Genomic DNA, 13,053 nt, shown 5'->3' with positions numbered 1-13,053 from the left:
AGAGAAGGAAGAATGGCTGGGGGCCCAGCAGCTGGAGCCATTTTACGGGGAGGCTCGGTTGCGGCGAGCCTTCCCTCATTTCTCCACCTCTAGGGTCACGGTCACAGGAGGCCGGGCAACTCTAGCTCTACCCCGCCCCCAGCACTTCACCTCGCCCGGGCAAAAGCCCATTGCATCAGCAGCTCCAACAGCTTCCGCCGGCGCCCTACCTGCCGAGCCCAGGCAGGAGGGAGTAAAGACGAGAAACTTTACTCCAATCCCCCTTTTCTTCATCCTCCTTTCACCCCTGGGCCCTAACTTAGCCCCTGAGACGCCCCCCAGGCCTCCATCCTCGGGGAAACCGGCGAGGATCCCGCAGATCGGCCGGGGCAGGTGAACCACCCTACCTGGCTCACCTGCGGCGCTCTCTCCACCCGTCTCGCCCGCCCCTCCCCCGCGCGCCTGCCCTAGGGCTTCGGGTTACCTGTGAAAACTCACCCGCAGAGAGGTGGAGGCCTTGGGGAGTTTACCCCTCCCTCCCCCCCAACCGCACCTTGAGACTTCTAGGGTGAGTTTGCAGGTGTGGGATCCGCAATCCCTCCTCTCCAGGCGCGGGTGGCAGCGAGGCTGGGCAGCGGGAAGCGACGCATGTCTTGCCCCCGCGGGTACGTAGCGCCCCAAGATATGAAGGTGGGGGGCAATACCTGTTTACACCGACCCCCTCCCTCCTGCAGGGACTGCTGTTCCCCCTCAACCTGCTCTCGGGGGTAGGTGGGACGCGAGAAGGCGGAGAAGGAAGCAGCCAGGCTGCCCGGCGGCGGCAGCTCCGGCTCGGACCGGCGAGCAACAAGCGCCGGAGCGGGAGGGACGGGATTGTAGATCCGGCTCCGGGCTCCCCGGGCGGGAGCGCAGCCCCTGGCATTTAAAGAGACAGACGCTTGCTCCCGGAGCCCAGGTCTTTCCCACACGGCGCAGAGCCTCCGGGATCCCCGCCCCCGCCCCGCCCACCCGGGCCGCGAGGCTCCGCCCAGACCACGCCCCCACGTCGGAGCGGGTTTAAATCCAACTGGTAAGTAATCAACCGGCGGGCGGGCGGGCTGGTTGACACTGATCGCCGCCGTCTGCGCTGGCCGCTGGGAATCCTACTTGCCTTCTTAGCGCAAAGGCTTGCAGTGGGGGTCTTTGCTGCTTGCTCAGTTTGTATTTTTCCCAGCTGATGGCTTTAAAAAGAAATTGGAAGGCATACGCCACCTGCCAGTGCAGAGATGAGAGAGAAAATAAGAGTTTGGTGTTTGTTGTGTTTCTTCTCTTCTTTCCTAGAGTACCTGGAGAGGGAGGAATAGTCATTAGGTAGTAAACAGACGTTTGCTTCTTTTCCTTTCTTTTTTCTTTTCCTCTTCTCTTCTCTTCTCTTCTCTTCTCTTCTCTTCTCTTCTCTAGATTGTATTTCTTGCCAGAGGTCACAGAAAAGAATGTTTTGCTAGGACAGCTCAGTTTAGAGGTGTTCCTAGAACGGGAAAAAAAAGTTTACAGAAAGGAAACAGCATAAAACAGAACAAAGACTAAGTTGCTGGCTTGTTTTCAAGCCCTGCGCTCCATTTATTAGATGTCCCTGGAAGTTAGCACAAAGTTGATTTCATAATCTCTTTGTTTCGAATGTTACCAGGTCATCCGGTAGTGAGAGAAAGCATTCAGCTCTCCTTGTTTTTCTTGGGGCTAGGGGACATAGGGATTGTCTAATTGTCCTTAAATTAAAAACAAATTAGCAGAGGCCCCTCCTAGATGTATTCCTATTTGCTGGTTTACAGAAGGAAGTGACAGGAGAGGAGCATTGCCTATTAACCTTCACTACAAGGGGACACTTCCTCCATGCTGATTTTGCTTTTGTTTCTTTGTGTGTGTGTGTTTTGTGTTTTGTTTTGTTTGTACCTAAGATGCAGGTTACCAAAATGTTCTTGTCTTTTAAAAAATAATAGGTCTAGATTGGAGTGGGGGTGGGGCATTGTTAATAGACAAGCTCAGGCAGTCACTGGAACACCAGACTAATGCGTGGTGGAATTAAGAATGCAATTTTAGACCTCTTCTACCCTGTTTTCCATCACTGTTTCTTTTAACTAAATTTTTCCAGGTAACACTATTATTTATTCAGTGTGCATACCAACCAGTGGAAAGAGGCATATACTAACGCTACTGCGATCCTTTTTAGTTTGAGAGAGAGAGAGAAAAAAAAAATCAATCTACTTAGGTCCTTTTGAGCCCGAACGATCAATATTGGTGGGGCTGTGATGGAAGTTAGTCCTTCAGCAAGTCTAAAATCACAGTACAAGTTAGACCAAAAAGAGACTTCTGTGTGCCTGCTGTGAAGATTAAATTTAAATATTTTCTGAACAGCCTGAGGCACATGTTCTGAGGTGCTGCTGTTACCTGAAAGCTTTGTGTCAATGTAGGTACCCATTTTATAGGGAGGAGTTAGGCTTCTAGAGGCAATGGTGACTCATCCTATGTCTATTAGACTGGGAGACTTGTCTTATACACCACACATTCATTCTACAAGTTCAACAGGCACCAGCAGTGAGAAGGCCACTTTGCTCTTAGCTGCTACTGGGTAGGTTGGCTAGGGATGGGAGAATCCATAGAAGGATGCGGTGGTATGACAGTTTGCTGCCAGCACTTTGGGACAAAGATCTAATAATTAGGAAACCACACCTTGTTGTCTAGATGTCTGTCCCCTTGTCTTGAGGAGCTCTGTTCATGTATGTGATAGTGGCTCAGCAATGTTTCTTCAACTGACCAACTATAAATTCTCAGAGAAACTTGTGCTGAGTCATTTTTATATCCCAATGCTTGGTACTTAGTAAGTGCTCAATAAATGCTTGATGGATGCATTACTGGAACCTTGGCCATCACCTGCCTCCTGGGTAGCTTCTGTTAATTCCTGTTTGGGGGGCCCCAACTGCCATCTCATCATCTTGGTCAGAGGTTGTATAGGGCTCCCAAACATACTTTGCTCATCTCCAATAATCATTTAATTAATTACACTTGGGAAATCTCATGTTTAGATTTCCAACTTCACTTGAAAAAACTAACTATATGAGCCCATCAGGCCCACGTTCCACGATAACATCAAAGAGCTAGAAACTAAGTGATGGTTGCCTTGGAGATGAGATGTAGACTCCAGTTGGCCCCAATCCTGTCCTACCACCTCACCTACCTGGTTCCTTGATCGGCCCGGAGAATCTCTGTGTTGGCCATCTCTGCCATTCAAATTCTACTACTATCCCTTTTATCACTTCATTATATATAATTCAGCAGTGGATCATATACCACCTGGTATTATTCTTTAATTCATGTACTTAAAATGTCTTTTCTAGGGAGAGCTTGATTGAAAACATATTTCTTGAAGACCTACTAGGTACCTCCTTGTCTTACACACCACATATTCATTCTACAAGTTCAACAGGCACCAAACCAGGTTTTATACATATTCATGTCCCCGTGGAACTCAATGTAGTGGAGGAGACAGAGAAATAAGTAGACTTCTTAGGACAGTATGACATGTCCTGAAGGAAGAGGAAGTAGAGGGTGCTGAGAAGTTTCAAGGCATGTGGGTATAAAATGAGTGTCAAAATGCCTGCCATCAAGGGTGTTGGACTCATGGGGGTGACACAACTCTAGATTAATAATGACAATGACCGGTGAGCTCTTGACTCTATTATTCTATTAAATTTAGATAGGCTAGATGACTTCTCCCAGCAAGTGGGACAGTTTCACAGGTCCCATTGACTTCAAGGCTTGTGCTCATAACCACTTTGTTTAAAGATTTGACAAATTCTTGAGTTTTGCTGATTTTACTGGGCGCCAGAGATAAAACGCAGTAGACAAAGTCCTTTCTCTGATGGCGTTTATACACTGACAGGGGGAGGGGTGGCAAGTAAGTCAATGAATTAGGATTTCTGAGAGATAAGGGCCATGAAGAAACTAAAATAGGGTAATGGGATATAACTGTGGCCTACAGAGAGGCTGTTGGGGTGGTGACCTACTTTGGATAAGATGGTCAGAGATGGACTCCTGCGGAAGGGGAACTTGAGCTGGCCTTGGCATTCCCTTCACATTCCTAACCAAGGTGGGAAGGAATTGGGATGTTCAGGAGAAAGAAGGAGCCAGTGAGCAAGGGGCTGGGTTGGGAGGTACAGTCAGAGAGGTGGGAGGCTTTGAAGTTTGAAGGCCCTTGGAAAATGGACCGGAAAAGTATGGGAGAGGACGCACGTCCAGTAGAGGGGCCAGGCTGCGTGAGAAAAGGCACTCCATGCAAATGGAGCCTGGCAGGCAAAGGATGAAGCCCCGTGAAGGCATCTTCCCAAAGAGCAGCCACTCACTGAAGACATGTTCGTTGGATTTGGATTCTCAGCCACACCATAGCTTCATCCCCCCAGCCCGGCAGTGACCCAAAATGTCACATCCCACACACCTTCTTGGAGGAGGCGCTCAATAAAACAAGCTGTGTTGAATGCCAGTTAGTCACTCTCACAGTATCCCTGTCCAGAGCAGCAGGGAATAATCGAGAGCTGACATTTCTACCTGACAAGGCATGGGCACAGACTCTTCAGGTGTAGTGGTTTGAATGGCTCACTCCAAGAATGTAGAAAACAGGAGCACGAGGGCAGAATTATCTGATTAGGCAGTCTGGAACTCTGCCTGTTCCCCGGGCTGGGCCCCAGGCTTACAGTGGCAGCAGATAGCTGAGAGAATTTGCTGGAAAACAGGTTCTTCCACACCTTCTTATTTGGGGAAACTCCCAGACTTACCTGCACCTGTTACCCACTGCTGAGGTTTTGTTGAGATCGTAAGAAGTGAGCGGTAGCAGAATGGAAACAGGTGACCTGGGCTGGCGTCCTGTTTGCCAGGTATATGACCTTGGAGCCTCTGTTCTCCATTTGGCCTCCTTTCCCAGTCTCTAAAATGGGGCTGATGCTACTCCTTGTCTTATGAATCCTCCAGTGAGGCCGTTTATGTGGAAGTACCTTGTAAACCCTAAGACCGTGGAGATGCCAGGCATTATTCACACATCACGTAAGAGCCAGATGATGATTTTAACACGGGGAGGAAAAGGATAACCATTTGTCGTGGGAATGGTCTTCCTAAATTTCCATACTAATCCTGTGTTTTCACATTTCCCAGATGAGCACTCAAAGGCCCAGGGATCTGAATCTTGCTGACTGTAAGTGAGAGAAGCTGGATTCAAATCCAAATCCGGCTGGTTCCAAGTCTACTTTTCATGCTGCATCAAGCTGCCTGAGGAACACCAGCATTTATATGTTCATTCAGACATTGGCCAGGGTGTGGGCTGGTATGTCCTCTGGATGTAGAGTGACCACCTTGTCCTGGTGTGCCTGAGACGATCCCTATGTTAGCACGGGAAGTCCCGTATCCTAGGCAAACTGGGACAGTTGGCTGCCTGCCCTACATGGATGTCATTGCCCTCCCTGAATCAAGGGCTTTCGTGGGGTGTTGCCGGGAGTGGAGCAGGGATGGGACAGGAGCAAGGTGAGTCAGGTGTTTTAGTCCAGAGCTACCTCACAGAGGTGAGGTCGTATACACACAGCAGCCACTGCATGAGCAGGGCCAGCCCATGAAAAAGACAACACAGATAACCTGCTTTGGCATTCATTCTTTTTTCTCTTTTTGTAATGGGCTCCTCCGCGGGAGGCAAGGGCTGGGTCTCTCTTCCCCTGTGAGCTGCTCTTCCCACCCTCCTAGGCTGGCTCTCTTGGGCTTTAAAACCTGCAGGAGTTTTGCACTTTAACTGAATTATTCCTTGACCTTCAGATTAAGGAAGGAATCACAGAGGCCGCCTAGTGGGAGTGGCATCCTTTCCTCGGCTCCCATATTTTATTTGCGTCCCCTCCCCCCACCCCGCCCCCAGACAATCAGAGCGGGGTCTCCCCAGCAGGCTGGGCCACAGCTAGTCTGCCCTGTGGGTAGGTATGAAGACCAGATGCCCCGAGAAGGCCTCTGGGGCGGCTACCCACCCACCCCAAACCATCAGCTCTCCAGTCATTCATTCATCCTGTGGCCAAACTGCGAGGAAGCTTTGAATCCTTTTTCCAGAAGAGGGCTCACCAGTGGGAAAACACGGAGGCCTGACCCCCCCAGATCCTTGCTGTTTTGGGAGGCCCCTGACAACATACTGTTGATGTTGAACCGGAGAGTTTGATTTGTGCTCGGGAGTCTGAGCTTGTAGCTGGGCTCCTGCAGAAGCCTCATGAAAGATGCATTTCACCAGGCGGTTCCAGGGGAGAGACTGGCTTAAATTACAGCTCCATAAATCCAAATATTGCATCTCTGCAAATCCAAATGTAGAGATTTCAAAAAAAGTCTAAATTCTAAGAATCTTATTTTGCACTTCTTGTGCAAATGGGGAGGATGAGATATTTAGAGAGGAGACAAGGCTGTCAATAATGAGAAAGCTTTAGCACAGCGAACCCAACCCCCTTTTCTTTCCTTGGGCATTCTTCATGCTTCCAGGGAAAAGGGATGACATGAGAGAGGAAGGCAGCATTTGTTCAGCTTAGCTTTTTTCAGGACAGATTAGGGGGACCACCCACCCAGGATTTGGGGCATAGGGCTCAACAGATCTGGTTGGTCAATTTCTGTCTGCTTTCCCCAAGCCACTTCTAGGCCTGGGACCAAGGGAACCCCATGGGGAACTCACCCCATTATAATCTGTTCACAACCCAGCAGCCCCCAGCAATCCCATGAGACTATGAGCCAAACCAGATCACTCCTTTGCTCAAAACCCTCCTGTGGCTCCCTATCTCCCCTGGAGAAGGGCCAAAGTCCCTAAAATAGTCCCCAAAGCCTGGCCCGCCTTCCCCATTACCTCTCTGGCACCTCTTCACGCACACCTCCAGACACACAGGCACCTCACTATTCCTCTCCTGTGATGGGCATGCTCCTCTCCTCACAGCCTTAACATTTGCTGTTCCTTCTACCTGGAACATTTTCAGACATCTTCATGGTGTGCTAGGTCTTAACTCAGATGATAGCTTCTTCGTATGCCTTCCTGGCAACTCTATTTAAAATTCCAGATGTCCTCCCATACATACCCCTTATCTTTCCTGATCAATTCTTGATCACTCAACTCATTTATCACCTTTTAGGATTCTACTTTAATTTCTCTATTAATTATTTTGTTTATTATCTCTCCTAATAGAGCATAAGCTCTATGAAGTCAGGGATCTATTTGTTCACTGAGGTATCCCAGCTTCCAGAACTGTGTTTGACACATGGAAAAGATTGTTCTTAATTTAGAGATAAGCAATTACTTATAAATTACTAAACACCTATGTGTGCCAGGCACTTACGAGACAGTTGAATTTCAGAGGGATTAAGAAGTTAAGCACAGGTAATGCAGCTAATTGCACCAAGAAATTACAGCTCTGTCCTGTTCAACATGGTAGCCACCTGTCCTATGTGGCTATTGAGCACCTGAAATGTAACTGGTCTGAACTGAAATGGGTTGTAAATGTAAAATGCACACCAATCTTACACTATGACACAAAAAATTTAAATATCTTACTTTTTTTTTTTTTTTCTGAGTGATTACATGTTGAAATTGTGATATCTTAGATCTCCTGGGTTAAACAAAAGATATTTTTTTACAGAGCCCGGACACCAGCCATTAACATTACTGAGCATGTGCTACTCCCTGCCAGCTAAGCAACCTTCTGAGAGGCATCTGGGGACTCACATAAGGCATGCTTACAAAGAATACAAACTGACTTAATAATTATATTTCCTTTTGTCAATCAGTGAGCTGAGAGGTGAGGGGCTGGCTTTATGCCTCTGACTCTGTGGGCTAAGTCCCTCCACTTTCCGTGAGTTGTCAGAGTTGGTTTCTGAGCCTTTGAGCTTGATGATTACATACACCTCAAATGATGGAGAATTCACGGAGGTGGTAATACACAAACAAATAAATAAGATCGTAGCAGCTAACGTCTGTGAGATGCTTACTATGCATAGCACCATTCTAAGACCTTCACCTACGAGGTAGGCATTGTTATCATTATCCTCAAGGATCTTGCCCATGGCAACACAGCTAGTGCCTTGCGGAGGTCAAGAGTCAGACATAAAACAGTGCCACAGAGTAGGGGTAACCTCGAGCTAGCTGCCCAGCAGGCCCAGATAGTAACCAGTATGGCAGAGTTCTTTGTCTTCATACTCCACGTTCCCCCTGGTCCCACCTGTGGGTGATGAGGCCCTCACCTGTTACCTTTGCATTCATTCATGAATCTGACTCTTCGTCACCCTTCCGACATCATGTCCTCTCAGTTTCCCCACTTGCCCACTACGTATGTCCCAGCCACGTCAGTCCCTGGTTTCCTGTCGACACCAGGCTTGTGATTACCTCAGGCCTTGACAGATCCATTCCCTGGGCCTGGAATGTTCTAGAATTCCACTCTAAACAAAGCTAAATCCTTTGTCTTCTTTATGCCTCCAATTAAGTCAAGTCCTTAGAGGGGGTTTTGCTAACTAGCTTGTTACACACCTCACCCTTCCTCAGCTTGTTGTTTCCTACATAACACTTATTACAGTAGTGATTATATTTGCTTATTTCATCATTGCCTGTGTCTCAAGGAATCTAGACTGATGTGTCACTATTGAACCCTCGTTGTCCAGTATAGTGTCCTACACACAGTAGATGCTTAACAAATATGTGCTGAGTAAACACACCCTTCTTTGGATTAACCTGCTATTTCATTTGATGTGACTCAGGAGAAGCATTTCTTCCAAAAAATGATTTTGAGTTTCAAGTGTGTGCTTAGTTTGTAAACCCAGGTGTGAAGGGGAACCAGGAAGAAGTAGATGGAGTAAAATGGGTGAAGTAGGAGAAATAGAAAAGAAAAGAAAAAAAAAAAAGAAAGGAATACAAAAAGGACCTATTAAGGAGAACAAATATCAAGAAAGGGTTTGCTAAAGTTCACGGCATTGGGGTTGATTGCCAGTTTGGTGGCTGAGTTTCTCGGACTAGACTACAGGAGCGAAAGATGGGGTGGCGTTGTCCCTCTACATGGTGAGGACCCGCCTGCGGGCTAGCCCTGCCCTGGGCCCTGTGGCAGGGCCTGAATGTGCACTGCTCCACATGGCAGTGAGCCCCTGTGCCTGGCAGTGCAGCTCCAGGAATCCATATTGAATACCTACTTTATGCCATCCGTTGTTCTCCCTTGCTATGCAGAGGGAACAAAACCTAATATTTGCCCTTCGGATGCTCACGGCTCCATCACACCAACTAGCATCTACTGAACAGCTCAGGAGGTATTTAGTAACATTTTTTTTTTTTTTTAAGTACGGATTAATGAATGCATAGAATTAAGCCTTTGTCTTAAGAGTCCTAACGCAGTTGGGGATGCCAGACGAAGTATATTTAGAGACTGAGCCCAAAGGGTAAGTTATATAAGCTTATATAGCTATGTTTACCTAGCGTTTGCAAACTGGAGAAGCTATAATCACTCCGTACATAGCTATTGTAGGGGAGGAAGCAACTGATTTTGCTCTGTCTTAGGTTCATTGGCTGGGGTCCTCAAATTAGACTGGCAAATGACAGATTAACAAGAGAAAAACAAATAAAAGCTTATTAACGTGTGCTTCACGCATCTGCACAGGAGTGCTCTGTGATGAGTAGATCAAAAGGGTGGTTGGAACCTGGGCTTATATAACATCGTAGCAAAGTATAGTAATTTGTAGAGAAGTGACGTGACAAAGAAAAAGGACTTTGAGCTTCTAGGGAAAGCAAATTGTGGGAAGGCAAATATATGGGGAAACTAATGGAAATTTCCTCAGTGCCATCTTAACCTCCAGTGGTACAGGAAGTGGGGAAAGGGGACACCTTAACAAGGGGGATTTATGTTCTGTTTTCAGGCAGAGAGGTAGAGGGCAGAGAACTTTTCTTATATCTGCTTCTTCTCAGTTGCTTTCAACTCAATCCTTGTGCCAAAGTGACATCTTTTGGACGGTGTGTTATACTACTCGTTACTATGAACTAGCAAAACGATGAGATCCTATCTCTGAGATAGCAGGAGAATTCATTCTGTGCCAGGTACTGTGGTAATTTTGTAATCATTATCTGGTTAACCCTTCTCACAACCTCCCAGGGCAGGTTCTATCAGGAGTCTAATACTCACTTTATAACTGAGGAAAGTGCACCATCTAAAGGGACCCGTCCCTATCACAGAGCTGGCAAAGCAGCCAACCAACAGAATATGGACTGAGACAGGTCTGAATACAAGTCTCACTGGACCGGGAACCCCGGTGCTCCAACCACTATTTGCCCCACTGATGTGACAACAACAGGAAGGAGCTTCTTGGTAAGGCAAAATGCAGCCATTGAGTGTTTCTTTCTCCTCTTCCTCCTCCTCTAAGTGGGGCATGCTTTACCCAGAGCAGCTAGCTCAAGGTTTTCAGACTGGTTTCTAGGACTTAGCACACCCATACTGATTTCAGTAGCAGCCTGATCGAAGATGCCCCACTGGGAAAAGGAACCTGAACTTTCTATATCAGGATAGCCCAGGGAGAGGCAAAAAGAAACAACCTGGGGACCCTGACTAATGTGACAAATGAACGTATTACTGTGGGAGGGTCTGAGTCATTAGAGCTTTGGGGACATGCCAACTATGATAAATAAATTGGATTTCAGTGTGCTGTACCGAATCGCTACATCCCCATAGGCACTTCAGCACAACACCAAACCTGAGCGTGAAGAAGTCTGCCATTTTGGCAAGGTCGAAAAGATTCCCATTCCAGCTGGCAAATTTCCCTCACCTCGTGATTTACAAATTCCTGCCCAAATGGTCAGGGACTGGATCAACATTTACCAATACTGTACTCAGCCTCTTTCCTTCCATTGTCCACAAGCCCCAGGGGCTCTTCCCTCCTGGGTCATTATGTAAATGAGTTACTGGCAGAATATGACAGCCTTTAACTAGGAACACTCCACCTTGACCATCTCTAGTTAGCTGGATTTCTGCTTAACTGAAGGTTAAATAAAATCTGCTTTGTTTCCTTCCTTGTTATTGAAAATCTTCCTAAACTGTGTTAGTTCACCTACCTGCCTAAGTTTCTGGAGTAGAATACAAATAATTACATTTTTGCTTGGTGATCGCACATCTTGCAGTGCCTCGGGGCACTCTTCTTGCCTCGTGGTTAGGATTAAAATCTCCATGTAGTTGTAGACTTCTGTGAGAAATTGGGTGCCAACTCTCCTTAGTTGAAAAGAAATTAATTTAGCTTTATTAAGAGAAACACAGCATCTTGCCTTCCCGGTGCCTAGCAGAGTGTCAGGGGTATTTTTCTCAAAAATGCTGGTGGAGTCATTGACTACCTGCTATGAATTTATTTCTTGCAGATTCCGCTCCCCCCCCCCCCCAATAATAATTGTATCTGGTCTTTATTGATTGCTAATGGTAGTTCCAGGTGTTGCACTAAGCCCTGTGCGTGCTTTACAGCATTTCACCTCGTTTTGCCACACGGTGGGTGGGCTTTCTTCTACAGATGAGGAAAAGGAGCCTCAGAGAGGTGAGTGACTGGGCATATGTTCTAAAACTAGTAGGAAGGCACAAAACAGAATTCACATTACATGAGGGGTTTTATTTATGGATGGCAGTTTTCCTCTGCATGAGAGGCTAGATATGCCAGAACTGCTCCAAAAACCACAAGAAAATGGAACGAATGAGAAGCGAAATTGAGGTGGGGAAGACAGACATTTATCCCATGGTCCTAGACTTCCCGTCGATTGGGGAGTCAGTACAGTTTTGTAATTGCGAGAAGGAATTTTCCCATTATCTGTGGGGAAGGACCAGGCTGTTTGTTTTGTTGGCTTGCTTTGTTTATAATTTCTAACTTCTTGTGCGTGGTACCTTTGCAAAAGAACATGGATACCAATTACCAGAAGAATGAAGTAAAAATAATAACAGGAGTACAAGCCCTAATTTTTAAAAAGTGAGTATTAGATTTACAGATATGCAATAGTTGTCAAATAGTTCTAGAATTTCGAGTGGTTCACTCCCAGTTTTGTTCTTTCCCTGTGGACAGGTAACAGTTGGTGGACCTACTCCCATTCCACTTTAGAGTGCCGATGGGGTTTTGGAGTGATGGGGGTCCGGACCTGATGGCCAAGAAAGAATTCTTGAGACGTCTTTGGTGCAAAAAAGGTGATTTTATTAGAGCAGGGGACAGGACCTGTGGGCAGGAAGGGCTGCACTGTTTATATCTTATGGAGTTGGGGGAGGTGAGGTCAAAAGGGAGGCCTCCAGAGGGACTTTTTTTTTTTTAACGTTTATTTAATTTTTGAGAGAGATGGGGACAGAGTACGAACGGGTTAGGGGCAGAGGGAGAGGGAGACACAGAATCTGAAGGAGGCTCCAGGGTCTGAGCTGTCAGCACAGAGCCCGACGTGGGGCTCGAACTCACAAACCGTGAGATCATGACCTGAGCCAAAGTCGGACGCTCAACCGACTGAGCCATCCAGGAGCCCCTAGGGGGACTTCTTATGCTACAGGAGACTCATAAGACATCAGAGGCCTAGCTATTGTGAAGCTAAGTGTGTTTTTCCTCTAGTAAGGCTTTAACATTATGACGGTAGGGAGTTCCCGGAGAAATGTTATACTCTGTACTTGCCTTGAGTATTTGTCAATGGGCTGCAGTTATAAGGAAATTTAATTTTACCTGACCCTTCCTTCTTGCCTTTTTCCCCATATCACTAGGGAGGGGAAGGTGGTGTTGGGGCTCCAGAAACTGAGTCTACAGGTGTCTAGAGATTAGGCTAGTGATAAGATTGTCTTTTTCTTGTAATTCACTAAGATATTTATAAACTGATGGAGACTCCTGTCTTGCAAGACTGTGATCTCGATCAGTTAATCATTTGGGTTTTTTCCCCTTTCCTTTGTTCTTGGGCAGCGGGACTGCCAGAGGAATATCACATATACCACACCTGGGTGTGGGGTGTTATTAGCTTGTGCTTTGCCCCTAGCTTGCCTCTGCTCCCTCATCAGTGCTGGGTCAGACTGCCCCTCCTCCCAG

At 46.9% G+C, this 13,053-nt stretch overlaps 1 protein-coding gene and 1 long non-coding RNA gene across 6 annotated transcripts in view; one reads left to right on the top strand and one right to left on the bottom strand.

Moving 5' to 3' along the window:
• The window catches only part of LRATD2 (LRAT domain containing 2), a 128,406-nt gene extending 127,644 nt beyond the window's left edge, over nucleotides 1-762 (bottom strand). For 3 of the 5 annotated variants that reach the window (XR_004343149.1, XR_003966214.1, XM_030303922.2), the window contains exon 1: nucleotides 533-762. The gene's annotated coding sequence lies outside the window, so the exon portion shown is untranslated. Of the gene's footprint in view, nucleotides 1-477 lie in introns of all 5 variants that reach the window. The other 2 variants (XM_030303923.2, XM_030303925.2) reach the window with 2 other exon arrangements.
• A 141-nt stretch (nucleotides 763-903) lies between these two features.
• Nucleotides 904-13,053, top strand: part of LOC115506083 — a 30,419-nt gene continuing 18,269 nt past the window's right edge. The window contains exons 1-2 of the long non-coding RNA XR_003966217.1: nucleotides 904-1,048; nucleotides 12,067-12,185. This is a non-coding gene — a long non-coding RNA (uncharacterized LOC115506083). The remainder of the gene's footprint in view (nucleotides 1,049-12,066; nucleotides 12,186-13,053) is intronic.

Source organism: Lynx canadensis, chromosome F2 (genome assembly GCF_007474595.2).
Source record: "Lynx canadensis isolate LIC74 chromosome F2, mLynCan4.pri.v2, whole genome shotgun sequence".
NCBI classification, from domain to species: domain Eukaryota; kingdom Metazoa; phylum Chordata; class Mammalia; order Carnivora; family Felidae; genus Lynx; species Lynx canadensis.
Note: the sequence above shows the minus strand (reverse complement) of the source record. Positions and strands in the feature narration are given on the sequence as shown.